This window comes from Physcomitrium patens, chromosome 5 (genome assembly GCF_059467195.1).
Source record: "Physcomitrium patens ecotype Gransden chromosome 5, ASM5946719v1, whole genome shotgun sequence".
NCBI lineage: Eukaryota > Viridiplantae > Streptophyta > Bryopsida > Funariales > Funariaceae > Physcomitrium > Physcomitrium patens.
In genome coordinates, this window is record NC_143414.1 from 19,026,722 (window position 1) to 19,037,242 (window position 10,521).

Genomic DNA, 10,521 nt, shown 5'->3' on the forward strand with positions numbered 1-10,521 from the left:
CAGAGCAATCCCAGATAGAGGCTCAAATACATCACCTCTTAGGCCAAACAACTATTTTGCAAGGGCAAATAGAAGCCTTTAGGATAAAAGAGTCAACATCTACTAGGCTGAATTGAGTAAGCCTAGTACATATTCTAAGACTTTAAGGCAAAAAGATGTATGTCAATTGCTCTTCAACATGGGACAATGCCTCCAACTATTTGGAGCAAATACCACTTAGGGAATTATGTATGCAACCAACTATTTGAGAGATGTGACAACTATTTGGTGGCAACATTGAGTACAAAGCTATAAGCTCAAGGTAGATTTTGTAATTGGAAGGAGTTTGAGACCAAGTTTGGAAATTAATTTTTGCCAATCAATGCAGAGAAGATAGTACACGATTAATTGGCAAATCTTACACAATCTAAGTCAGTATAAGATTATGTCTTCCAATTCAAGTTCCTATATCTCTAAATTTGCAATGTTTCAAAAGAGGAGATGATAGATCAATTTCTATAAGATTTGAAACTTGGGATGTAGCGAGAAATAGAATTAAAGGATCTACAAATATTTGAATAGGCAATTAGGATTGCAGAGAAGATCGATGCTATAGATTTTAGAAATCATGGAGCATGACCCATAGCATGAAGTTCTATGTTGCTATCTAATACTATGGCACAATAATCAACATTAATAGAGATTGATGCCTTACAAGGATCATTGATATGACAAAGACGACAAATATTGGGATAAAAAGAATTGTGTTTCTATTGTTGAGAGTCAAGCTATTAGATTTGGAGATTGTCTAAAATGTCAAAATTCAAATACCAACAAAATGTCAAAATTCAAATACCAACAAAATCCATAGTTTCAAGACTCATCAAGTCAATAATAAGACAAAATAGGGAAATGAGACTCCCTAGTAAAGGCATTGAAGGCTAGTACTAGGAATAGCTATTGTTTTTCAAAGACAAATGGCATAGCCTTGGACAACTATAAAAAGAGTGAATTAATGTATCTAATGAGACTACAAAGAGGACAACGATGTCAAGTACTTGTGGATTGTAGCTCTACAAAAAATTGCATCTTGACCAAAATTATCAACTAATTTAGGATTAAAACTAAGGTAATCAAGGGAGGAATTACATACCTTGCAGATGATCAAAAGAACATATTGAGTGAGACATGTGAAGAAGAAACCTTGAGGTTGATTGACACCTACGTCTGAAGAGAGAGGTTCAAAGTAAAAAAACTAACATATGATATTATCCTTGGTTTGTCATGGCTAGTGGTAGAAAATAAGCAAGTTGATTGAATAGCAAGAACAATCTCTTTCAAAGATAGTGGACATAAGGTGACTCTTTGTAACTTTGCATCAAATGAAGAAGAAAAATAATTTGCAACTAAAGACTTACTCATAAGAATGATCTTTATGAAGAGGAAAATATAGTACAAGCAACCAATATATATATATATCTATATGGTGGTTTCAAATCTTGCATCAATGGTAGAAAAGACAATCAAAGGAATAAAATAGATAGAGCAACTCTTATAAGAATATTGAGATGTCTTTCCAATTGACCTACTTAGTAGTATGCTTTCTGATCAAGGTGCCTTATTTCAAATAGAACTATTGATTGAAGCTAAACCAACAAGTTGGCCAATTTATAACCTAACACCAAATAAACTTGAAGAGTTACAAAAGACATTGGACGAACTTTTGAAAAAGAACCTCATTTAAGAAAGCACATCACTATGGAAAGCATCTATACTCTTTGCACCTAAGAAGGATGGTAGACTTCGGCTTTGCATTGACTATCAAGGCTTCAATAACATATTATTAAAATTACATATCTACTTTCATATGTGGATGATCTTCTTGATCAACTTTGAGGTGCAACTATCTTTAACAAATTGGATCTTCAGAGTGGCTATTGGCAGATACTTATTACAAGAGAAGATATAAAAAAGATGGCATTTTGTATGTGCTATGGATATTTTGAATGGCTTGTTTTATCTTTTGGCCTCACTAATGCTCAAGCCTCTTTTATGGATTACATAAACAGATTGTTTTGAGACCTTTTGGATAAGTATGTAGTTGACTTCATTGATGATATTCTTATATATAATAAAATTTCTAAGGAGCATGAGCAACACCTTCAAGAAGTGTTGCACCAACTACAAGATAGTTGCTTCTATTGTAAGCAATAAAAATATAAACTTTGGAAGTCAGAAGTCATCTTTTTGGAATATGTAGTATCTTCCAAAGACATGCGCATGAAACAAGATAAAGTGAAAGTACCAGAGGATTGGCCAACTCTTAAGGATGCTTCTAAAGTCCACTCATTTTTAAGCCTTGCTAAATATTATCATCTTTTTGTTTAGCAATTTGCACACATTGTTGCCTCATTGACAAATCTATTTAAGAAAGGTACACCATTTAAATGGAAATTAGAACAACAAAGCACTTTTGATAGGTTGAAGGATGCATTTATTACTTCTTCAATATTACAATAGTATGATTCTATTTTTTCTTGTACAATTAATATTGATGCTTTCAACTTTATTATTAGAGCATTTTTTCAATAAGACTTTGATAGGGGCCTTCAATTTGTGGAATATGAATTATACAAGCTCAGAAGGGTATATTGGAACTACTCTACATGTGATCGAGAGCAATTAGCGATTGTACATGTTACAAAGGTGTGGTGATACTATCTGTTTGAAAAGCCAATGGTTATTTGAAATGACCATTGACTTTTCTTTATAATTTGCATATGAAAAATATGAAATTATGACATCATTATTAGAAAGAATAGTTGTAGCTTATTGATATCTAGCTTGAGTACAAATAAGGGAGACAACATATTGTGCTACACAACTTATCGCGGAGACCATACTTGAAGGCCAAATTGAGGGATAAGGCAGAAATTGCTACCATTAGTAATATCATTTCAAACCTAACTTAAGAAGTAGAATAGAAGGAAGCTATGGATCAGGATGCTTATTTCAAGATGGTTAGTAATCGGTTGAAAGTGGCAATATACAATATCAAGATTACAGTCTTAGTGATGGCTTGCTCTATTTTAAGAAGAAAATTTATGTACTTGACAATGCTATATTCTGGACGTGCATATCTCAAGAAAGACATGACATCTCAATATCTAGACATTTAGGGCAAGAGAAGATTTTAAAACGGATCTCAAGGACATGATTTTGGATAGATTTGGATTATAATATTTGAGCTTTTGTGTGCTTCTATGAGTCATGCCTACGTAGCAAGTTATGCAATGCAACATTTTTTATATTATTGCAACCAACTCCACTACATACATCATGTTGGAAGTAGGTGAGTATGAATCTCATTACATATTTGTTGTAGATGCTTCATAATCATATTGCAGTTATTGTCTTCATAGATCAATTCTTAAAGCAACTTTATTTGGTCATTGTGTACTTAGATATTAATGCTCCAGCACTTGCACATGTCTTCTTTGATATTATCTTTTGTTACTATGGATTACCTTGTGTCATTATTTCAAATTGGAATCTATGATTCATGGAAAGTTTTTGGCAAGCCTTGTTCAAGCTACTAGGTACATGACTTGCCATCTCTACAGCCTTCTATTTACAAACAAATGGATAAATAAAGCATATAAATTTGACCTTGGAAGATATGTTACAAGAATTTGTGATAGTTCATCATAATGACTTAGATGAATACTAATACCCTTGAAGTTTACTTATAATGATAGTAATAAAGCAAGTACTAGTTATTTACCATTTTTTTTTAACATTAGTCAGCATCCAATTATGCCAGTAACTTTCCATTGTCTCATCGATACCAACAACTTAGTAATGAAGGAGTTTATATAATGACTTCTAATGGCCTTATAAGAGGCACGGCATTACCTTTTTACTCCAAAAATCAAAAGAAGTATTATAGGAATAACCACCAATAATACAAGACCTTCTAATAGGATGATTAAGTGTTACTTTCTAATGCCAACTTGCCACTTGCTACATCAATTCAAATCCATAAACTAGTACCTTAGTGGCTTGGATCTTTCTACATTTTTACAGTGATTTTTGATGTCGCACATTGCCTCAAGCTTCTGCTACATATTCAAATCCGTCGAGTCTTCCATGTTTCTCAACTAAAGGAATTTTATACTAAGCCAAAGTACTTTTCAGATTAACATCAACTACCACCACTATCAATTATAGTTGATGACCAAGAAGAATATAAAGTAAAAAATATTTAGGAGCATCGCTACCTTCATCGTGGCAATGGACATCTACAACTTTAGTACAAAGTTCTTTGGAAAGATTATTCCATCTACAATGCAATGTAAAAATTCACATAGAACCTCATCTATTGCCAAGAGATAATTTGGAGATACCATCGAGAGCAAAATGAGGTTGTTCCACATTAGTGGAGAGGGATTAATTGTAACAAGGTATAGATAAGATATTTATATTGTTGACACATATAGATAGATAGTTGGAACCATGTTTGAAAAGTAATGGAAGTTTTTAGAATTGGAGATAGGTTAGTAAACTATATAAGATCAACCATGGAACATTCTAAAAAGTGCTTAGGGCAGTTATATAGATGGAGCCTACCATTGAACCTTTTAAAAAAATTTAGGATAGTTATCAAAGTAGGATCCATCATTTAAGAACATTCTAGAAAGTCCAAGGTGGTAGAACAAAGTATAAATAGGATTGGCAAAGGCGTTTTAGGGCATTTGGGCAGGTATGGCTTTAAACCTTTTCACTTAGTAAAATTTGATTTTACATCTTCTTGTTCAGTTTTGTTTTGTTTTATTTCGGTTTGCTCAATTTTATCTTTCGTATCCTATTTTGTTTAATTTTATTCAATTTTGTTTTGATCCATTTTGTCATACTTTGTAATGAAGTTTTATGTTGCAATGGATCAGAAGGGTCTTATATTCTTGAGATAGATTGGTCATGTTTCATATAATATATTTATTTTGTTCTATTGCAATAATAAAAAATAAAAAATAAAAAATTATTGAGAATGTCCAGATTAGATAAACAACTCTCTTTTATAAAATATGATTTTTTATATTTAAAAATATTTTTTATTTTTAAATTTAATATATTAAATATTATTTTATTTCTAAAATTTTATTATAAGTATTTTATGAATTTTCCTATGATGTTTTTTAATCATGTTAAGTCTTATTTTAAATTGATAATGTTATGTTGTAATTACATAAAACTAGAATAAAAGCCTAATCAAAAAATCAAATCAAATAAAGAAAATCAAAAGCATACAAATCAGTTTAATGATTGGATTACATACTTCAAATATTTACATTTTTTAAGAAAATACATCTAAGTAGAAATAAAATATGTGTATAAAATGTTCCTTGAGAATCATTGAAAAAGCTCTTAAATGTAAATAAGATACATAAGTGTCTTTTGAAGTACTATATAATCATAAAAATCCTTCTAATTTTATTATAGATTTAAGAATATAGAATTCTTATAGAACTATAAAATAATATCAAGTTTTATGGATAAGTATTTTAAGGTATATGATACTATTGTTAAGGTATGTATTGTTTTATTATCTTATTCTTTTAGAAATATATCTCTTCTTGAAAAGAAATAATATATATACATATACACATACACATATATTCACAAAAAATTAATGAGACTAATAAATACAATTACAAAATCCAATTCTTTATAATAAATATTATATTTAGCTTGGTTCTTCTTATGTACAAGACAATATATCGGGGAAAAAAAAAAAATAGTATATTAAGGTTGATGTCCAAGTTGAAATAAATACTCAAGCTAAGTGTTTCCTAGTCAATGCTTTCAAATTCGTTATTAGAATGCATCTTAATCACTTTTAGGTTGATTCTACTTAAGGCATCTTGATACTATAATCTTAACATATTTTTATATATTTAGTAATATAATTAGAAATAAATTCTATATTTAATGATTTTTATAGTTTTTTCAAAAATAATTAAGTAAATAATGGTTTATTTGCCTAGACATAGAATATTATTAATTTTAAGAGTCTATGAATACTATTGTATTAATTATAAAATAACTTTAGCACAAAAAATTATTAAATATATTTTGGATTATATGAATTTGTGAAACATTTAAGAATCTTATTGCTTCTTATAAAATGAAATAAAAAGAAGAAAGAAGAAATAAATTGATAATATGAATATTATTCAAGAAAAATAGAAATTATTATAGTAGCTGAAGGAGATAATATATTTTTTTGTGAATAATTGTAAATTTTTTAAAGATGGCTTGTTGGATGTATGAAGGATTTTTGAAGCACCAAGTGGTTAAGAAAAAAAAATCTTAGAAGTTTTGTGGCTCTACTAAAAATATGTTTCACAATTTAAGCATCAACAAAATTAGTAGTCTTTAAAAATAAAAATTCATATCAAAAACATAATTCAACTATGAAACTCAATTTTGGTTTAATTTCTTTTTAATATAATGTAAAATTTACGTAATTAGTTTATGAAGTTAATATTGTATAGATAAAAAGTATAAAATTCTATCCTATGAAGGTAATTCATTTGCATTCTTACAAATAAATAATGAGATAATAAGAAATTTTATAACGTTTGATACTCTTATTTCTTGTGATCATTGTTTAAACTCAATCATCTGAACGTGAATTACAACTTGCCTTCCCTTATCCTCACTCTCTTGTTCTTATCCAAATCCCGATTCAAATTTTATTTTTTAATAAGTCATCTCTAACCTCAATTTTGAGCTTCATATTGGTCTTTCATTCTTTTGTATTTCAAACCCTTTTATAAGTGTCACCTCAGAAACATATTCTAATCTCAAATGTAACAATACCTCCAACTTTGGATTCAAGCCTAAACACACTCAAACCATCATCCCAAAGTCTACATGTTTTGTACCTTTATTTTATCACATTGTGATTAAGTAGTCTTAATTGGGTATGAATACTAAGAAGAGCATGAATTGCGTACTAAACCTAGACAGGCAGATAGGTTGCAATTCAACAAGTTTTCGATAGCTTCAGGAGTTTCAATCACTGCAAAATGGATTCATTTCACTCAGTGAACACCTCAATACACCTAAGTATTTATGTCAACAAAACAGACGATTTTATTTTGCCTGATACACACACGCTGTGGTTGACCAAGAAATCGATTCATTTGTCCAGAAAATCGACTTTTATTATAAAACTAGACTAGCATTCTTGTCCACTCAAAGATCAAGATTTGAGTGGGGTTTTCCCATTCTGTGTATGCATTCAAATTTGGGTGTTTTTATCTTCAATAGAGCATGACATTGATGAGAAACTTCAAAAATACAGTAGTATAAACATGCTTCTGTCAGGTAAATATGTGATACAGTTGCATGTCCTCAAGCGTAAATAGCTTCTGTCAGGTAAACTCCAGGCGCAGTATTCTGGAGGAAAAACTTAGTATTGCAAAGTTACTGGACCATAACTGTTCCAGTCTAACAAGGTGGTGGGCGTTCAAGAAATGCCAGGGCCCTTCGAGCTTCGTGCCGTAACATCTAATATATAATTCTGGCAGCATGTTCCTGCCTTTGGTATTGATCTGACACTACCCAATTGTACCTGCCGAATCTCTGTGGAGGTACTCAGTTCATGATATCTCATTGTCGAATTATGATATATTATTCTCACTTATGGGTTCTTTCTTCTTCTCTACCGGGTTGACTACTTGACTGGTTCTACGAGGTTGAGTACCAGACTGTCTTTCGCGGTGTATTGATCAAGGATTCTGTGGTGAAGTGCTTGATTAATCACTATACCAAGCACTCTACAACTGGGGGCAGTGCGTGAATTATCCCACCAGGATGCGGTGTATGGTATGTGCAACAGCAGGACATCGAATCTAAACTCAGCTTTGGCAGTAATGTGTCACTTTACGGCTGATTTGAGAGTTCTAGAGTTCTAGGAAAGAACTACTGTGAAGCAACTTCAAATAGAAGAGATGGTGGACATCTGCTGGCATGTGCCGAAAGGCAGAGACAAGTCGTTCAATGTTTAGTAGTTCAATTTTTGGGCTGTGGGGTCTTTACTTCACCTGGTTAATGACATGGAGTTATGGCCTGTTTAATGACATGGAGTTACGACGAAAGACCACAGTTCACGTGACAATCCTGTATTCACAGATGCCAATCACACCATTATTAAAATGTGTTTCCAGAGAATCTCTTGAAGACCGGTTGACAGGATTCCACATGGGTGATGCAGCCAGTGACTGATTGAGTCTCCGTTCGTCCAAGCTCCTCACGCAGCCGGCTTGTTCGAGGAATGAAGGTGAGGCAAAAACGCCTCATCAACTTCCACTGCAGACCTTGTTAAACCTGTCATGGGCAGTGCTAATGTAATTAATATAATTTTGGGAGATGCAATTATCTCGAAGTTATGGACCATGGAACTAGGTGAGCTAAAGAATTCACCCGCAAAATCAAGTTCTGTGCAGAATGAAAGACCTTCTTACTTTCCTTGCTAGTCACGAGTATTTGAATGAATCGATACTTTTCAGAGGGCAGTGTGATGGCAAGTGTTGGAAGCTGTGAGCAAACAGACTGGAAGGCCAGTAGAGGTGTATGACTCTACAATCGATCGCAACAGCAGTGGATTTCTAGCTTTAGCTCTAGATTATAGAGCCACACACCCTTGCTGGACATCCAGCCTTGGAGAGTTGTTATAATCATGTGTATGGCGGTGACATAAAATACCACTCTTTCTGCGCAGAACACTGAGAATCAGGGAGAGATCTCGAGATTTCCAGTCATTGGATTTAACGGTAGAGTTATCCACAAGCCTCTGTTACAAAAGCAACATGATGTACACTGCAGGCAGCGTGCACGGCGATTATGGCACAGTCGATTTGAGCAGAAAAATTAGACTGAAGGCCCAGTAGAGGTGCATGACTCTACAATCAAAAGCTTTATGTACGCCTCATTACGAGGCAATCAAATCGCACAGTTCAGATAGTAGAGTCACACACCCTTGCTGACCCTTCAGCCTTGTGTTGAAGGGTAGTCCACCTGTGCACGGTCAACTGACATTAAACCAGCTTCCCACAAAGCAATGCTCGTGTGCTTCCCGGAGATCAACCCAGAAGCTGGTAAATTCACATAAGAACATATGACTCAGAATTGTGGGTTAGAAAGAAAGTCTAGCTTCGTAGAGGAGGCGCTCGTTTTCAAAATCAAATCTACTTCAATCGCTGTTGAACCGACGGGTTAGCCATTGAATTATAGAACTCAATAGACTCACCTGAGGATCATTTGATCCTAATGCTTTTCTTGCAGCAGAATTTGGAGGTAGTTATCTAACTTGGCCCTGAATTGATTGATGGGAAACCAATGGACAGGAGACACAAACACGGAGGTGAATGACTCTGCAACCGCGTACAATGAGAGGTACATTGCGTCGGAATGGAAAACGAACCACCTTTTTCTGAGAGCTACATGCACTAATTGAGGAAGAATATCCAAAATTCGAATCCCGGTGGCACAAGTATAATGTCCAAGCAGGAGAGCCAGCAGAGGTGCATGACTCTACAACCACGATTAATTTAAGCCGGGTTATAAAGTCAAGCACCCTTGCTGAAGCTCCATGCTGTTCCATTTCATTGCGAAGGAATCAAACTCTGGACATTGGCATCTTTACGGTAGCCTCTCCAGAAAGTCAAAGACCTGCTCAAATTTAATACAAGCAAACACACAAGTGTAAATCAAGGTGATTGGTGTTGATTTAAAATCGCGTGCGATTTTGCTCCCCGAAATGATCAGGAATGGTCACATCGACACAATGATAAAACAGCGGTTAGAAGTTCGACCACTACACTGCACATTCAAAGTGGACCTTATTGTTCTGGAGCAAGAGGCCCGAGAGAACTGTAAGGATAGTGAGGACACCATGGTTGAAGGATCTACCACCAATGAAAAAAACAAAAAAGGTTTCAGGGACTCAAAACTCAATGGCAGTGATCAGAGAACATGGAGTTATTCCCGAGTTTCAAGGCATTTTACGCCAACTCAGTGCTCTGTTGTGACAAATTTCAAGAAGAGCAACCCATTCTTGTGACAAGGACCACAAGATTGCTTCGAAAAACAAACATGGAACACACCGAAGATCTGATCTAATGAACGAGTGTGCCAAAACAATGAAGGGCACACTGAATGATCAGTGTGGAGGATTTGAGAGCAGCCAATCACCAAATGTGACGAACAGACGCGGTAATGGAAAGATGGTTGCATTGGAGGAAGTGAGGACTATTTGTACAGATGAGTCGCCCTGGGGCCTCTACGATCTGTGACGTCACGGTAACGCAAATGCATTGAAATTTTCATTTCTACGTTCTTTTTCCATTTTTGGACTTCTTGTTGTTTCGAAGTCAGTGCCATAATAATCCGATCACCGAAGATCATACCTCTGACGCAAGGCCAGTGCTTGCCAGTGAGTAAAGCTGGAAGAGAGGAATTCTTCCAATTCTTCTC

At 34.0% G+C, this 10,521-nt stretch overlaps 1 long non-coding RNA gene across 1 annotated transcript; it reads right to left on the reverse strand.

Moving 5' to 3' along the window:
- Nucleotides 1-7,186: 7,186 nt before the first annotated feature.
- Nucleotides 7,187-10,225, reverse strand: LOC141045390 (uncharacterized). The gene is made up of 2 exons (XR_012217501.2): nucleotides 8,511-10,225; nucleotides 7,187-8,373 (listed from the first exon to the last, which is right to left on the reverse strand). It is a non-coding gene; the product is annotated as an uncharacterized LOC141045390 (long non-coding RNA).
- Nucleotides 10,226-10,521: the final 296 nt, after the last annotated feature.